This window comes from Eschscholzia californica, unplaced genomic scaffold (assembly GCF_041429995.1).
Source record: "Eschscholzia californica isolate CP2 unplaced genomic scaffold, dmEscCali1.0.p SCAF_4, whole genome shotgun sequence".
Classification (NCBI taxonomy): domain Eukaryota; kingdom Viridiplantae; phylum Streptophyta; class Magnoliopsida; order Ranunculales; family Papaveraceae; genus Eschscholzia; species Eschscholzia californica.
Window position 1 is genome coordinate 42,777,487 of NW_028238461.1, and position 16,895 is coordinate 42,794,381.

General features: G+C 31.8%; 1 long non-coding RNA gene across 1 annotated transcript; it reads left to right on the plus strand.

Moving 5' to 3' along the window:
• Positions 1 to 12,261: 12,261 nt before the first annotated feature.
• LOC147544861 (uncharacterized) lies at positions 12,262 to 12,977 on the plus strand. Its single transcript, XR_015239779.1, has 4 exons — positions 12,262 to 12,332; positions 12,506 to 12,586; positions 12,747 to 12,827; positions 12,946 to 12,977. It is a non-coding gene; the product is annotated as an uncharacterized LOC147544861 (long non-coding RNA).
• The last annotated feature ends 3,918 nt before the right edge of the window (positions 12,978 to 16,895 follow it).

Sequence of the window (16,895 nt, forward strand, 5' to 3'; positions counted from 1 at the left end):
ATCTTATATAATAGTTAGAGATATCAAGTCAATTCAATACAATTCTCTTTTTTTTCACTACCCATTTGACGTCTGCTAGAATTGCCTTAATTTCACCTTCCCCAGTTGTCAAAGTTTTAACAATTGAAGTGATCAAGTATGAACAAATATGAATTCGGATTTGTCACTTGATATTAGTATCTATAATTTTCATGATTTGCAAAAATTATTTGATTTTTCCGAGAAAAAAAAATTAATATAGAATTTCTAATATGCATATATGGATTTTGAATATTCGAGCTTTCAATTGTATTATGTTTACATCCGAAAAAAGATAATTATTTCAAATTCAAATATTATCAGAAGAGATGGAGGGATCCTGGTCCTCTTGGCAGTTGTTGTCAGAGTGTATGTTGTTTAAAATTACTTTGTTGTCTCCGTTTACATTATATATATATTTACCTTCTTGGATGTAAAATTTTGAAATCATTTATATGAGTTGAAAAGTTAAGATCATGCGAAACATTTATTGGCCAAAATATTGCTCAAAAACAACAATTGTATTAATATATATATATATATAGATAAGCGAAATTTACTCCATAGAAAAATTTGACTACTCAATATTATTTCAAAATACTGACTCCACCCGCTACCAGTACACATATATACACATACAAAGAACTAGTTTAATAGAAAGACTCGGTTGAATATAAGATGAGCATGTGTAAGTCTATTATGTCGCATTCACATAATACAACGCAATTCATCTGATGTGACATTTATAAGATACGATGTGGTGAATCTTAGTATAATAATCACCTCATACGTATAATATGGTAATATTCTTTGCTTGATAGTATTATGCCTTGTTCCAAGTCTGTAGGTAAACATAACTCCATGTACAATAATAATTGTTCATCTTTCATTTTGACTCGATCAAAAGTGGCAAGGAACAGAAGAAGTCAAGAGAAGCAATTTTCACCCATGACTATTACTCGATAGCAACCGTCCGATCAGTAGATCTAATAGGGAGTAATATTTTGTGGAACCCTCTCTCTCTTTTTCTGAATAATCATGTTGACTTTGACTTCAATAAGGTTTATTACACGTAAAAAAAATATTGTTTTCATTTCTCTGAAGATATTCCCGGAATATTTTTTTCATAATAAATTGATTTTCTTTGTTTTTTAATCCAAATATGTTTTTGTTAGAATAATTGGGCACAACTAAGTAATGGTATGTTAGTAATTTAAAGTTGTCCGTACAGATAGGGGCACAAAGTTTAGGTTTCAAGAATAATTTAGACAAATTAATTAATTAATATAGATTTGTGGCAATAGTTGGATCCAATCAAAACCTCAATTAAAAACAAAAAATTGTTTATAATTTTTTTTTGAGGCCATGGGTTGAAAATCTGAAAGTTATGAAAAATTCAGTCCAAGATCCGCCCATAAAGATCTATAGGTGTTTAATCCTCTATCTAAGATGCCCAAAATACCCTCAGTCAACAGATTTGATACATCTGGTAGTTTGTATAATGCATCTGGTAGTTTGTATAATCCATCTGGTAGTTTGTATATTGCATCCAGCAGTTTGTACAATACATTTTTAAATGTGTAATCCAATTTAGTCTATCGTTTTAGGTTCTTAGCATCTGAAAAATTAGGTTACAAACTATGCATAAATGACATTGTATGAATCTTAGATGTAATGCATTTCTAATTCAATGTTGGTACATTGTATCTGGTAGTTTGTACAATTCATTTTTAAGTATATAATTGTATCTAATATATTGAACAAACTATGTGAATAATGTACAATAATTCTGAAAAATGCATGGAGAATCATAAATAATGCTTGAAAAATATGATAAGTAATGTAAGGTTCAACTTATGCAATGTTACAGTAATGGTTAAATTATAAATTATAAAATATAAATGAAGTATACATTGTATGTAATACATGCGATAATAATGGTTTTTTTTTTATGAAATCGATAATAATGGTTAAATATAAAAGAATCTTGAAGAAACTACATTGTATTATCATTCCTTAGACATTTTGAAAAATGTACATATTGTGAATCATTAGACAATTAGAACATACATTCTACAAAATGTACAAACTATCTGAATAACATACCATAATTCTGAAAAATGTCTGCAGAATTATATATATATAGAGGGGTAAAGTTGGAAGAAGTAAATTTTTTTTCATAGAGATGGGGTTTAGTGCATTAAGATCTGTTTTTGGACTAGATGTGGGTTTATAATTTATTTTGGGCTTTTGATTCATTTTGGGAGATGAGTGGACTATTAGTACTATTAAGGCCTTGTTTTTGGACTTCTGACTCATTTTCTCATTATTTTGTCAATTAAGTATACATTTTAATTTTAATATGTTAAATTGGTAAATGGATATCCAAAAAAAAATTCAGGATAATTTCGAAAGGAAAGTTTTAACAGCGCCTCCCAAAAGTGTTGTTGCCAGGCACTTGAAAGACAAATTTTAGGTGATGTTTGTGAGTGCAGGCGATGCCTCCAACACTTGTATACGGGAGAGTCTATGAAACTTCATTTTTTCAAATAGTCTTCAACATTTAACCAATGAATTCTTCTTGTATGCATTTAGGTTTTATTTACCGATTAATATTTCATAGGTCTTTATATTTGTTTCTTGCATGTCACAATGTTCATATATAAATACAAACGTTTTTCTTTTATAATCTCATCAAGAAAACAACTGTAGGATGTAGTCTCGTGCAATCCAAATTAGTCTGAGTTAACTTATAAAGAATGTTCAAAGTTAATAAACATATAAAGGCTTTAGTGTTAATCATGACTCAGAGCTTCAAGATATCTTGAACATTTTTTAATAACGCGTCAAATATTTTGGCATCTAAAATGGTGAATATGTGGAACTACTAGGGTATTGCCCGTGCCTGTAGGGCACGGAAATTTCTATATTTATGTTATACAAAATTATCAAATATTTTGGTCTTATACAAATATTGAAGTAATTAAAATATATTTAAAATAATAATCGAGATTATATTGAGTTGTTTTTTTGTTAAGATTATATTGAGTTGTTTGAAGGGAGAAAAGAGGAAAGAGAGAAAAAGAGTTAGATAGTTTTTAGGGAGTGAGTAGTTATTTTGACGTTTAAATATTTATATTTTGAAAGACTCTTTAAAATGAAGGGTCATGATTTACAAAAGAATATTGGACGACCGAGATTTATAAACCAAAGTTATGACATGGTACCAAAAACCTAGCTAATTTGTTATATAGGTTAGGGTATAGCCCCTGCCCGTAGGGCAAGAAAATTTCTATATTATGTTATACAAAATTATCGAATATTTTGGTCTTATACACATATTGAAGTAATAAAAATATATTAAAAATAATAACAGAGATTATATTTAGTTGTTTGAAGGGAGAAAAGAGGAAAGAGAGAAAAATAGTTAGAGAGTTTATAGGGAGTGGGTTGGTATTCTCACTTTTCCACCTTTATCCTTTAAAACCCCGTTAAAAGAAAGGGTCGTGATTTACAAAAAAGAATTGGACGACCGAGATTTATAAACCAAAGTTATTACATGGCGCCAAAACCTATGTCATTTGTTGTATAGATATTTTTTTGTTGCAAATGTGAAACTTATATATAAAGCTATTGTGAACCTTCCTTACTTTATGTGTTAAATATTTTTTTCTTTAGTTTTATTCATTTTGCACCATGATCAACTATTTTTTCTACATTCTTTGTTGAAAATGTCTTTCTAAATCTATATAATAAAACAGAAGGAAAAACGATGAATAGGACAAACATCATTTTTTTAATAAGGGATATTAGTCCTTCTTAAAATTTAAAATATAGTCATTCTTAGAAAGAAAATTACCTATTTGAAGAAAAAAATAACCGTGTCATTAGGAAAAAAATAACTAATTAAAGAAAAAATGAAACAAAAGATATTTCAATAGTTAAAAAATCTCTCTCAATAAGGAGTAACTAATTTAAGAATAGGAAACAAAAGAAAATAATATAAAAAAAAAAAATTAAAGTATCGAGTATAGAAACATTAAATATGAAAACTCGGGTGAAGTTAGGGTTAGAATTCCGTCACATTTATGTCTGTGCCCTGTGGCACGGGACATACCCTAGTTTATAAATATTTGATAAGCAGTGGTCGAGCAATAAAACAAAAATATTTGTATAATAAAAAATTCAATGGTCAATCACTCAACTTATTGATTTGTTTATGAAAGAATAGTTGGTAAATTAATTTGTGTTAATATAGATGAGTTAGGAACCTTTATGATCATAAATGATTGACTTAATAATACAATTTGCATAAAAAATGGATGGAAACCTCTTTTGTCCCTTTTAAGATAACAATTTAAAAGAAAAGTTATGTTCTTTTCCGGTTCTTTTGTATTTATAACCCTAAAGCTTGGAATAACTCGTGCAATAAAATTCACTTTATTTTGGTCTAAGAGGATAGATTTATTCGCATTTTTTGAATCCTTTCATATTAAGCAACCTAAACTAATGAGGTTCATATGGGAAAAGAAATGGATTTATAATCTAAAAGATAAATGATCATATAGTTTTCTGAGCTTTAGGCATCGACTGTGCCTAGAAAGAGAACGCCTAGAATTCTTGTAGAATTCCTTCTTTACTTTCTATGTATAGGATTGTTTTGTTATTAGTTTTTCATAATTTTGTGAGATTGGTTAGTGTTAATGTCACTAATGTAAAAAAATCAAGGAGGTTAATTTTACTGATATGGATAAAGAGAGAAACCCTAAACGATAAGTATACTTAAAGAATGTCATGTGGCCAAATTTTGTGAAGGAAGTCTTTAGATCGCTATGTCTTTAGATCGTTACGAATCGATTTGAACTACTGAATTTATTTTTTGATTTCTCTGTAGGCATGAACTTCAATTAAGTGACTCGTTTACAATTTGCAGATGATACCATAAATTTTCTTAAAGTCAAACTTATTAAAGTTCGAGAAACTCTTCAAGTGGTGGATTTTTTTTTTCTGTTAAAATTGTCAAAATCAATGTTGCTTAGTAATAGCATCAAATACAGAAAAATACTAGATAACCCAACAATTTCAACTTACTTAGTGGACAAGTACACGTGGACAACATAATAAATGGTCCAGATTTTTTGTAAGTTCTTATTTTTTTTTTCAAGTGTGATCTATGTGTATTTGTCTAAGTGGGTTGAAATTGTTGGATTATCTAGCGTTTTCGCTAAATAGGAGACTACTCAAGCAACTAATATTATCCAATGCTTTACTTATTTCTTTTCTCTCTTACCTAGGTGTGACTTTTGGTGGAGAATGCAAGGTATGCTTCATTTTGGACACCTATTCTTAAGAAATTGCTTAGAAACTAGCTCCATGGAAGAAGAATGTTTCATCTAAAAGCAGCAGACTCATCTTGATTAGGCGTGTCCTCGCTTCCATGCTTTTTTTTTTTGTTAAGGATTGCTTCCATGCAACCATTTGGTCTTAGACTATCCATAAACAAGGAAAACTTAGTCCAACCTTTGTGGAAATTTCTTTCAAAAATTTGAACTCTTGTGTTTCGGTTGAGATGATAATTGATGTCGAGAAAGTTAAAACAGAGTTCAGTGTTCTGAAATCATTCTTGAGTGATTGCCCTCCATTACTATTTTGTGCAGGGGCGGCCCTGACTTTTCGGTGGTCCGAAGCGAGGTCTGAAAATGTGGCCCTTTCTATCAAATTGTAAAACGTATAAATGTATTTACATGAAAACCGTAAGTACCGCAAAATATTTTCATCATATTTATATAACAAAATAATTTTTTGATAATTACAGTCACTGAAATTTTGTTGTTCTTAAATTTTTCGATGCAAAGTCACTAATAATCGTCGAATAATCAAGACTGTCAGCCATATCCTTCTCAATAGATAATATAGCTAACCCGGTTAACCTTTCTTGTGACATAGTAGATCGAATATAAGACTTAATCAACTTCAACTTAGAAAAACTTCTTTCTGGAAAGGCAACAATAACTGGTATGGTTAACATAATTCTATAAGAAACTCATGTGTTCGGTTAATAACCTTTCATATATTCAAAAAAATCTAGCACTTCAGTTGGTCTTTTGATCTCATTTGGTAAAAGACGCTTCAACACTTTCAGTTCAGAAAATAAGTCTATTCCGTCTATGTCATATGACTCATTAAGCTTGAAAAAGGTTTCAAGGCGAACACATGAACCTCTCAAATCACCATCATCTTGGGAGTTTAACTTTTTTAACTCAAACAGAAAACGAAATATTTCTTTGTATTTCTAGTTTGCTCGAATCTGCTCTTAAATAAATAAAGAGTCTGATTTGATATGTATATGTAATAATTAACTCTAAATGCTTCTTAGGTGAGATTGATGGATCTTCACACGCATTCTCGTGAAACTGTTTTTTTCTTCGAATAATACGTTTTTTTCGAAATGTTGTTTCAGATCCCATTTTAATGACAATCTCTTTAGCTTCAACCATGCCTTCTTCAAATCTCACTTCTCTATAATCTTCAAGATAACGAATGAGTTCATTCAATTTCTTTAATGCAACATCAATATCTATATCTTCAGTTTGAAGTGTTTTGCTAACAGAGTTTACCACAAACAATATATTATGCCAAATAACCATGCTCAAAAGGAATTCAAAATTTTCAAAGTCTTGTTTTAATATATTTTTGGCATCATAAATTGTTTTTGAATCATCACTTGTCTCCACCAATTCTTCTAAAGCTTCTCGTAATTGTGGAGCTTGAAACCTAATGTCTTGGTGGCCCTTTTTACTTAACATTTTTTAAATGGGTTAAGCTTCTTCTAATCATCAGTTGTCTCCAGTTTTTGAATCGACACTTTCTACTCTGCTTTCCCATAAATCAAACAAACTTTGAGCCCACCATTCATTTAAAGATCAACAATTTTGGTGGCGCTTTTTACTTAACGTTTTTTAAATGGGCCCTTATAATCTTTTTTAGAGAGTTGGACTTCTTATATATTTCTTACAGAAATTAATGTCTTGGTGGCCCCTAAAAGTCGGTGGCCCGAAGCGACGCTTTGTTCGCTTTGGCTCAAAACCACCCCTGATCTTGTGAGCTCTTTGGTTGGAAAACAACAATATGTTCTTAAATGAGATATACAGATCTCCCGAGTAACTAATAGTTTTCATTAAAGACGTACTTTTCATTGGATGGGAAACATACTTCTCCTTTTTCGGATTCCCTCTTTAATTTGTAAACTTTAATTTTATGTAATTGTCTTTCTTTCTTTTGGGATAGTTTCTTTGTCGATCTTGTGATAACTCCTTGCCATCATTTCAACAATGAAATCACCACTACATAAAAAAAAACTATGGTTTCTCCATGTAATTTGTTGCAAAACAACATTATATTGTAATTTGACTTGCGTGAATTTACATCACGACAGACTTTACTTTAAAACTTAATTTCTAATCAAGATGTAATCTAGGTGATTTGGGTAATTGTCCCAACTTAGAGGTTGTCAATACGCCTGGTCCTATTGATAAATGACATTACCAAGAGGAAAGACAAATGAATCACAATCTGGTGTTTCCTTGTAAAGCTAAACTACATACATTTATCTATCTTTCCTATATTTATCTTTTTACATCGCTAGAGTATTTTGGAAAGAAAATTTGTTTTGGTTTTATTAGATTGTGGTCTCGACGTCTGTCATTTCATAACTAAATTGAACATAAAATAAAATGTATACGTACACCACATTATAAGTATTTTCCTCGATAGTGAGTGTGCATAGTCCGATTTCTTTGATTACACTAGCTGTTGTAACAATAATGTTTGTAGATAGTTAGAATATCTCACCTAAAAATTCATGTATTAACAAATTATGGTGCGTTTGGTTGCAGGATTCATGAATCCACGGATTCATGAGTCCTTGGGATTCATGAATCCAAATGGTTTCTTTTGGTTTGTTTGGTAACCAATAAGAATTCTAGGATTCTTGATTCCTTCATTTAAAATCTTTTGGTTTGTTTGTCAATAATATTTGGATTCTTAAAAATAGATTCTAATTAAAATAATATCTTTCAAATTCATGAATAATATCCCAAAAACAAAATCTCATCCAAATATTGTTTCTAGGTAACTGAAATTTCATTAACCTATTTTTTCCGGTAACTGAAATTTCATGAAACCTATTTTTTTCACGAAAATTTCAAAAATAGTTATTTCTTTCTACAAATAATTATTTTAAATTTTTTTTTTCAAAATCATTATTTTTCAAAAAACATTATTTTTTTCAAAAAATAGTTATTCCTTCCACACAATATTATTCTTCGAAAATAACGATTTTTGAAAAAATAATGATTTTTGAAAAACTAATGATTTTTGAAAAGTAATGATTTTTGAAAAAAATAAAGATTTTTGAAAAAAATAAAGATTTTTGAAAAAAATTAAGATTTTTGAAAAAAATAATGATTTTTAAGAAAAAATAATGATTTGAAAAAAATAATGATTTTTAAAAAACTAATGATTTTTATAAAAATAATTATTTTTGAAAAAATAAAAAAAATGATTTTTAAAAAAATAATGATTTTTGGAAAAAGTAATGATTTTTGAAAAAAATAATTATTTTGTAGAAGGGAAATAAATTTTCGTTGATTTTAAGTTTGAAATTTAGGTTTATTAATAAAAAATCCTAGTAAAAAATTAAGATTTTTGAAAAAAATAATGATTTTTAAGAAAAAATAATGATTTTTAAAAAACTAATGATTTTTATAAAAATATAAAAAAAATGATTTTTTTTTAAAAAAAGATGATTTTTGAAAAAAACAATGATTTTTAAAAAAATAATGATTTTTGGAAAAAGTAATGGTTTTTGAAAAAAATAATTATTTTGTAGAAGGGAAATAAATTTTCGTTGATTTTAAGTTTGAAATTTAGGTTTATTAATCAAAAATCCTAGCAAATCCTAGGGGTAGGGTGAGATTTTGTTCCAATACAAATTTTGGAATTAGGAATCCTTTAGGATTCAAGAGTCCTAGGATTCTTGGTAGCCAAACAGACCAAGGATTAATGATTCCTACCAAATCCCACTTTTGATAGGAATCCTGCAACCAAACACACCATTAGTGTTGAGATGTTTTATCATAATCATCCTGAATGTTTATTTATTGAATAACATGGTAATGTAGAATCTTAATCAAGCATAAATGTTTGGTAAAGACTCATACGCTCCAATATTGTTATAAAATTTAATCTTAGTTTAATTTATGTTGGAAAGGTTAGACGAATTCTTAAAGTTACAATTTTTGGACTGCCTCTTAACATAAATCAGATAGTCATAGAAGGCGGCAACCAAAAATCATACATCATTTTGAAAGAAAAAAATCTAGCATCTGTTGGTTATCTCAAGTCACCCTGGTGAAAATAGAAAGGAAAACATTTACTCGTTTAGAATTTTCTTACTGTAATAGAAAGCATAATAAGATAGCTCATAACCTAGCTAATAGAACCACTAATCCTATTATATGTAAAGAGACTTAGTACTATCTCTTCTATTCTTGTTTTTCTTTAATGGGATTTTTTCCACAACAAAACAAAAAAAAAAAAAATTGGGACTACCACTATCATAACCAACTATTTGTTACGCTGATCGACTAAAGCATGTTCCGAAAATAAAAATTATTCACTAAAAACTAATCTTGCAAGTATTACGCTCAAAACTCATGTAAATTTAGAAACTTGTGTTCCATTGCTTTATCTTTTGGATTTTTGAGGGAGAGGACCAAAATTAGCCTGGTAAATTAGCTTCCGCCCCAGCCCATTTCCAAATTGCGGGAGAGGTCCAAAATGTCAGATTAGCCTGAGAATTCCTGTTTCTATGGTTTATTCCTTCCCTTTTTGCCCCTGCCTGCTTCTCCCTTACCTGCCTTAATGGCCGATTGACATGGCAATTAATGAGCCGAATTTGTCTAATCAGGAGCATTAAATGAGGAGAAAATATCTCCAATTTTATTTCCTTCCCTCTCTAATCTGATTTCCTTCCCTTATCTCCCCGCCCAAATCTCTCCTTTATTTTCTTCTTTCTCTCTCTATCCTCTGTTCTCTCTCCTGTAATGGCGCCATTTTCACCAAAATTTTCATCCAAATTTTTGGGTTGAAAATTTCGGTCCCGCTCAAAATCTATCAACTGTTTCTAGCTCTATTTATAGACAGAAGCTCATCATCTTTTGAAAGACCAACTGTTACTGTTCTTCCACATCAGGTTAGTGATTTTAATGTTCATCATCTTCCTGGCTTGAAGGGAACTCTAGTATTTTGCCTCACTCATCTTCTGCCATGAATACTCCTTAAACCCAAACAAAAACAAAAATAAAAACAAAAACAAAAACAAAAGCATTTAAACTCATCTTCTAGCCTTGAATGGTATCATTTAATGTTATCATTTTAATGTTCTTAAATCTCATCTTTTAGCCTTCAATGTTATCATTTAATGTTTCTTTTGGTCCACTGCTCTTTAAAGACAAACAGTTAGACACTACATTTCATTCATATTTGTTTGGTTGACTGTCCCTTTCATGTTTCTGCCCTGAATACTCCTTAAACAAAAACAAAAACATTTAAACTCATCTACTTGCATTGAATGAAATAATTTCAAGATGATGGATGTACTATAAACAGAGGTCACCAAAATGATGAATATTAGGATCCTTTGAACAACTCCTTCGAAACTAATGATTTACTGTAACACTAGTTCATTGCCCACCAATCAAGTACTTCAAGACACCACCCTTAATGAATCTGTATATTTACTAGTCAGTATACAGTTTCCTTTTTGTTTTATAGTTGGTTGTACATTTTGTAGTTTCTACTTAGTTATATAGTGTTTGTTCTTGGTCAGTTTTCTGTACATGTTTCTATACAGTGGCCAAGTTTACCGTACATTGTTCAGTTCCCGTTTTGCAATATGTCTATACTTTCGTTTAGTTAACTTTTGCAGGTTGGATTGCATATCTCTAATCTTAACACGTCAACTTTGAATCGGTATATTTTCATTCCTTATATGTTCGTTTTTATTGTTCAACTATATTGTACAATTTTTCGTTCCTTATCCGTTATCCCGTTCCCTCTTCTTTGGATAGTTTACAGAACATTCTAAAGTTCCCGACCTTCTCTTATGCAGAATGAACAGAGAAGAAATGTCGTCCCAGTAAAATGAAGAGTCCATTCGTGAACCAGAACGTCAATTCTTCAGTCTCCACCCATCAAGTATCTCAAGATCACCACCCTTAATGAATCGGTATATTTTCATTCCTTATACTTTCGTTTTTATTGTTCAACTATACTGTACATTTTTACGTTTCTTATCCGTTAGCCCGTTCCCTCGTATTTGGATAGTTTACAAAACATTCTAAAATTTACGACCTTCTCTTATGCAGAATGAACAGAGAAGAAATGTCGTCCCAGTCAAATGAAGAGTCCATTCGTGAACCAGAACGTCAATTCTTCAGTCTCCACCCATCAAGTATCTCAAGATCACCACCCTTAATGAATCGGTATATTTTCATTCCTTATACTTTCGTTTTTATTGTTCAACTATACTGTACATTTTTACGTTCCTTATCCGTTAGTTCGTTCCCTCGTGTTTGGATAGTTTACGAAACATTCTAAAGTTCCCGACCTTCTCTTATGCAGAATGAACAGAGAAGAAATGTCGTCCCAGTCAAATGAAGAGTCCATTCGTGAACCAGAACGTCAATTCTTCAGTCTCCACCCATCAAGTATCTCAAGATCACCATCCTTAATGAATCGGTATATTTTCATTCCTTATACTTTCGTTTTTATTGTTCAACTATACTGTACATTTTTACGTTTCTTATCCGTTAGCCCGTTCCCTCGTATTTGGATAGTTTACAAATCATTCTAAAATTCACGACCTTCTCTTATGCAGAATGAACAGAGAAGAAATGTCGTCCCAGTCAAATGAAGAGTCCATTCGTGAACCAGAACGTCAATTCTTCAGTCTCCACCCATCAAGTATCTCAAGATCACCACCCTTAATGAATCGGTATATTTTCATTCCTTATACTTTCGTTTTTATTGTTCAACTATACTGTACATTTTTACGTTCCTTATCCGTTAGTTCGTTCCCTCGTGTTTGGATAGTTTACAAAACATTCTAAAGTTCCCGACCTTCTCTTATGCAGAATGAACAGAGAAGAAATGATGTCCCAGTCAAATGAAGATTACATTCGTGAAGCAGATCGTGAATTCTGCAGTCCCTACCCATCAAGTACTTCAAGATCACCACCCTTAATGAATAGGTATATTTATTAGTCAGTATGTAATTCCCGTTGTGCTTTATAGTTGGTTGTACATGTTGTAGTTCCTACGTAGTTATACAAGGTGTGTTGTACTTGGTCAGTTTTCTGTACATGTGTCCTTCACCTCTGTACATGTTCCTTCACCTCTTCACCTTATTCCTGTAATTATTCAGGTTTGAACTTGAATTCTTCCCTTCGAATGCTTCAAATTTGTCAAGATCATCACCCTCAATGAGTACAGAAGCAATGAATCGGTACATTTTCATTCCTTATATTTTCAATTTTATTGGTCAAGTATACTGTACAAAATTAAGTTCCTGATCCGTTCGCTTGTTCCCTTGTCGTTTGATAGTTGACGGTAGATTATTCAGTTCCCTATTCCTATATATCTATATATTTCTTTAACTTACGCAGGTTGGAATGTGGTTTTGTCATGCCTAATTCGTCAATTGTGCCTCGATCATACACTTCAATGATTCCACAAGAGTTGAATCGGTACAGTACTTTGTGTGTTATACCTTTTTTTGACTGGGAGTTGTAAAATGTCTTGTTCACAATTAAATGTAAGGTTAGTTTTTCCGTTCCTGGTTTTAAACTTTGTGTATTTTTGTAGGTCGCCCAGTGATTTCTTCTTACCCCCGCCTTCTAACCATGGTGATGGTTGCACTGCTCTTGTCAGAAGAGAACCTCTCCGGTCTGAGAGTTGGCCTGAAGTATTCACCCATGAGGGTCAAGAATTTCCTGGCGGTGTGATTGCATTTCGCCAGGCTCTCAGTCGATACTCAATCAAGTACGGTTACAATTATGTGTTTGTGAAGAATGACCGCGATCGTGTCACCTGTGTTTGCAAAAGTACAAAATGCAAGTGGAAAATACACGCAGTTGCTCCTCTTAAGTCGAGATCTATGTTTATCCTGAAAGCCTATAACCCCGTTCACACCTGTGAAGATTTCATCACTGGTGTACGCAAACCTCGACTATCGACTGAAGCTGTTAGTTTATTGATTGCAGAAGACATTAGAGAGAACCCTACCAAGAGCACCAAGGATATTGTTAGTTCCTTCAAAAAAGATTATGGTATTAAACTGAGTTACTACTACTCATATCATGCTCGAAATGCGGCAATTTGTATAGGATTTGGTGATGAAGCTGATTCCTATGGTCCCAAACGGGATTTGGTGATGAAACTGAGTTACTACTACTACTCATATCATGCTCGAAACGGGATTTGCCATTTCCAGCTTGTTGTCATTGAAGGCTCTCAATAGGTATTTGAAAGGAGTCTCATCCAACAACTCCTTTTGTCTGTCACTCAACTTAAAATAAGTTGTCTTCATTTGGTCCCAAATTTTACGAAGGGACCACTTGTATGCCTTTGACAGTTTGCTATTAAGTTTGTCGGGTCGGTTTTTCAACTCTTTCCCGCTCTGTTCACTTCCCTCTCCTTGAGCTTTTGTTGGCTTCTTTTGTTTTCGTTGAGGACCCTCTGGTTGTTGGGTGGCTTTCCTCTTTCCTTTGGTATTCTTCACTATTTGTTGTTCAGCTTCCTGCGGGAACAAAGGAGTTTACAGTAAATTAAAAACTGACAGTAAACTATAAAACTTACAGTGCATTACGTAATGTACAGTGTTCAGGATGGTAAGCCATAAGTGTATTGGAACAAATTAATTGACAGTAAACTATAAATGTCGGTTTTGGAACATATCAATATACAGTAAACTATAAAACTGACAGTGCATTATGTAATGTATAGTGTACAGTATCATATGTTTTGTGAGTGTTGGAAGATATCAATTGTCAGTAAACTATATCATTTTACAGTAAATTAAAAAACTTTCAGTGCATTATGTAATGTATAGTGTACAGTATGCTATGCTTTGCTTGTTTTGAAACATATCAATTTACAGTAAACTATAAAACTGACAGTGCATTATGTAATGTCTAGTGTACAGTAAGGTATGCTTTGTCTGTTTTGGAACAAATAAACTTAGAGTAAACTATAAAACTGACAGTAAACTATCTATTAACAGTAAACTATAAAACGGACGTTATAAAACTGACAGTGATCTTGACCAAAGCTTTGTGCATGGGAACTAAAAAGTTTCTAGACATCTGGATCATGTACATGAAACTAAAAAAAGGTAGGATGGTAACAGTAAAATACTTCAAAGCTTTGTGAAAAAGTAAAACGAAATTGTGCATGGAAACTAAAAAGTTTCTAGATCACTGGATCGTGTACATGAAATTAAAAAGAGTGTGGACTTTTGTACCTTCGTCTTCCCCCTCGGGCTACTCCTAGTTGGTTGCTTTTCTTTCATCTTATTTTGTTTCACGGATCTAGACCTCGTCGTTGCTGGCTCTGTAGCGATTTTCTTTGGTGATGTTGTTTTTGTGCTTTTCTTCGCCATCTGCAAACAGTAATCCAAGTTAAATTTGTAACAGATTTCGAAGGAATATTTAGGGTTTTTCTTTCAATTTAGGGTTTTTCTTTAGATTTAGGGTTTTTCCCTCAAAAATCCTTTTTCTTTTTGTTAAAGAAAACTTACCTTTTATGAAGAACAACTTCAGAGTTTTTCTTTCACTGATCTTGCACTAAAGGAATGAAGAACAGCTTGAGAGTTTGAACTGGTTTTTAGAGAGAGAGAGTGAGCGGTTTTCTTTTGGGTAATGGTGGACGAATAATCAGGAGTAATGGAGTAATGGAGAGAGAGAGAGTGAGCGGTTTCCAAAACTGAAAGGCGTGGGCTCGAGGTAATGGGGAAGTGACGTTGGCGTGGAGGAGTCATTCGAAACCTGACTTGACGTCAGACTTTGGCCAAAAAGTTCGTCAATTTCGCGCTTTTTTTTGAATGGCAAATCCGTAATATCAATGAAATCGAAGGTTTTTAGTTTTCCACTTTCAAGGGGCTGACACTTTGGACCTGATCCATAATTCCGGACTGCCTTGGGCCCGGTCCTCATTCTTCCCATGATTTTGGGCCGTTTGCCCAAGGCCTCTTATCTTTTTTACTTTACTTAAACCTAAAAATGTGTTCAATTCTTAAAAAACCCTTCAATTGCTTTGGATTGTTAAACATTATTACCATTTTCCTAAATTTGTAAGTTTAAAGTTTCAATAAAAGTGAGTAAAAAGGTGGTAAAGAAAGAGAAAGAAAAGAAAATTTCTCCCATCTAGACAATGTACATATAATTGGTAGAAGTATTATTTTGAATTCACAACCCATGTGGAAACCAATTTGGTTATTTCCTTATGTTGTTCTTTACTACATACACAATATTGTTTAGAAAATGATATTTTGTATATTATTCGTCAAAATCGTAGTTTCAGTGTAGTCATTGTTAAATCTAAATTTATTCCATGAAGATATTTAAACCTACTGTATATTCTTTAAAATGACTACATCTTTCAGTGTAGGGTGCAACCTACCCTAGCATTTATCAAATATTAATTTTGTATCTCCAATTCCAACTCCACCTATATTTAAGGGTATTCTTCCTTACTTTTGCCCACCTTGGTGGCTTGGTGTTAGCAATCAAATATGAGATCTATGGTGGAGGGTGAGTTGCCCTGTGACATAATATTTACTATAAAATATTGAAACCCTAGCATCTAGGTTTTAGTTTATTTGATGTTGGTACATTAGAAACATTAAAGAATGGATGCATTTGGGGGAATGGAATCTCATGTTAAAACATGTGAAGACAATCATGGGCTAGTGAAACCTTCTTTTAAGCTTTGGGGGGTGACTTTGCTCCATTCCTTTCTCATCTTTCTTCAATTGCTTCCATGTAAGCAAAATGTCTTCTTATGTTAGTTTATATTATTTCAACCTTGTTAGAACCCATTAGGTCATAAAGATATGTTACATCAGCCCATATATACTGACTCTCTTTTTCAACCATTAGGGTTCATTTCTGTCCATTTTCATAATCTAATTAAGAAATGCATAGTCACTTTCGACGTTCCTAATATTTTGAAATTATCACTTGGTTTATTCCAATCGGTTAACAGAGGAATGAACGAGAGAGCAAATCATTCTATAATTTTAGGTCTTATTAGTGTGAGCTTTCCTCTCTAGCTAACTCTACCTCTTTTTCCTTAATCTATTCATTTTGATACCACAATTCACATGAATAAATAAAAATATTATAATTCTTGAACAATACGAGGTAATTGATTGTAACAATATTCATTAAGAAGATTTCAACCTCATACTGTATTTAGCTAACTGATTTGAAATGATTTCTTATTCTTAATTATGAGTGACAAATAATTGCTTGACGGCTAGTGATACTTAAAAGCGCGGATTGCTCTAGTACATAGTACTAAGACGTGGATTAATACTATATTCCCTATGCAGTTGTTAGTACACAAAGAAGGTATACATTTTCGATGCACTAATTATAATGTAACCTGAGTACCTGACTACAAGGAAAAACAAATAGTTAAGGGTTTTAAGTCAAAGATCATAGCACTATTGAGTTAGTTAAATTCTAGAAAAAAAACTCAAAGGGGGTTCGGTTAACAACTTACTTTTAGATTGATTTTCTGTCATCTCCGAA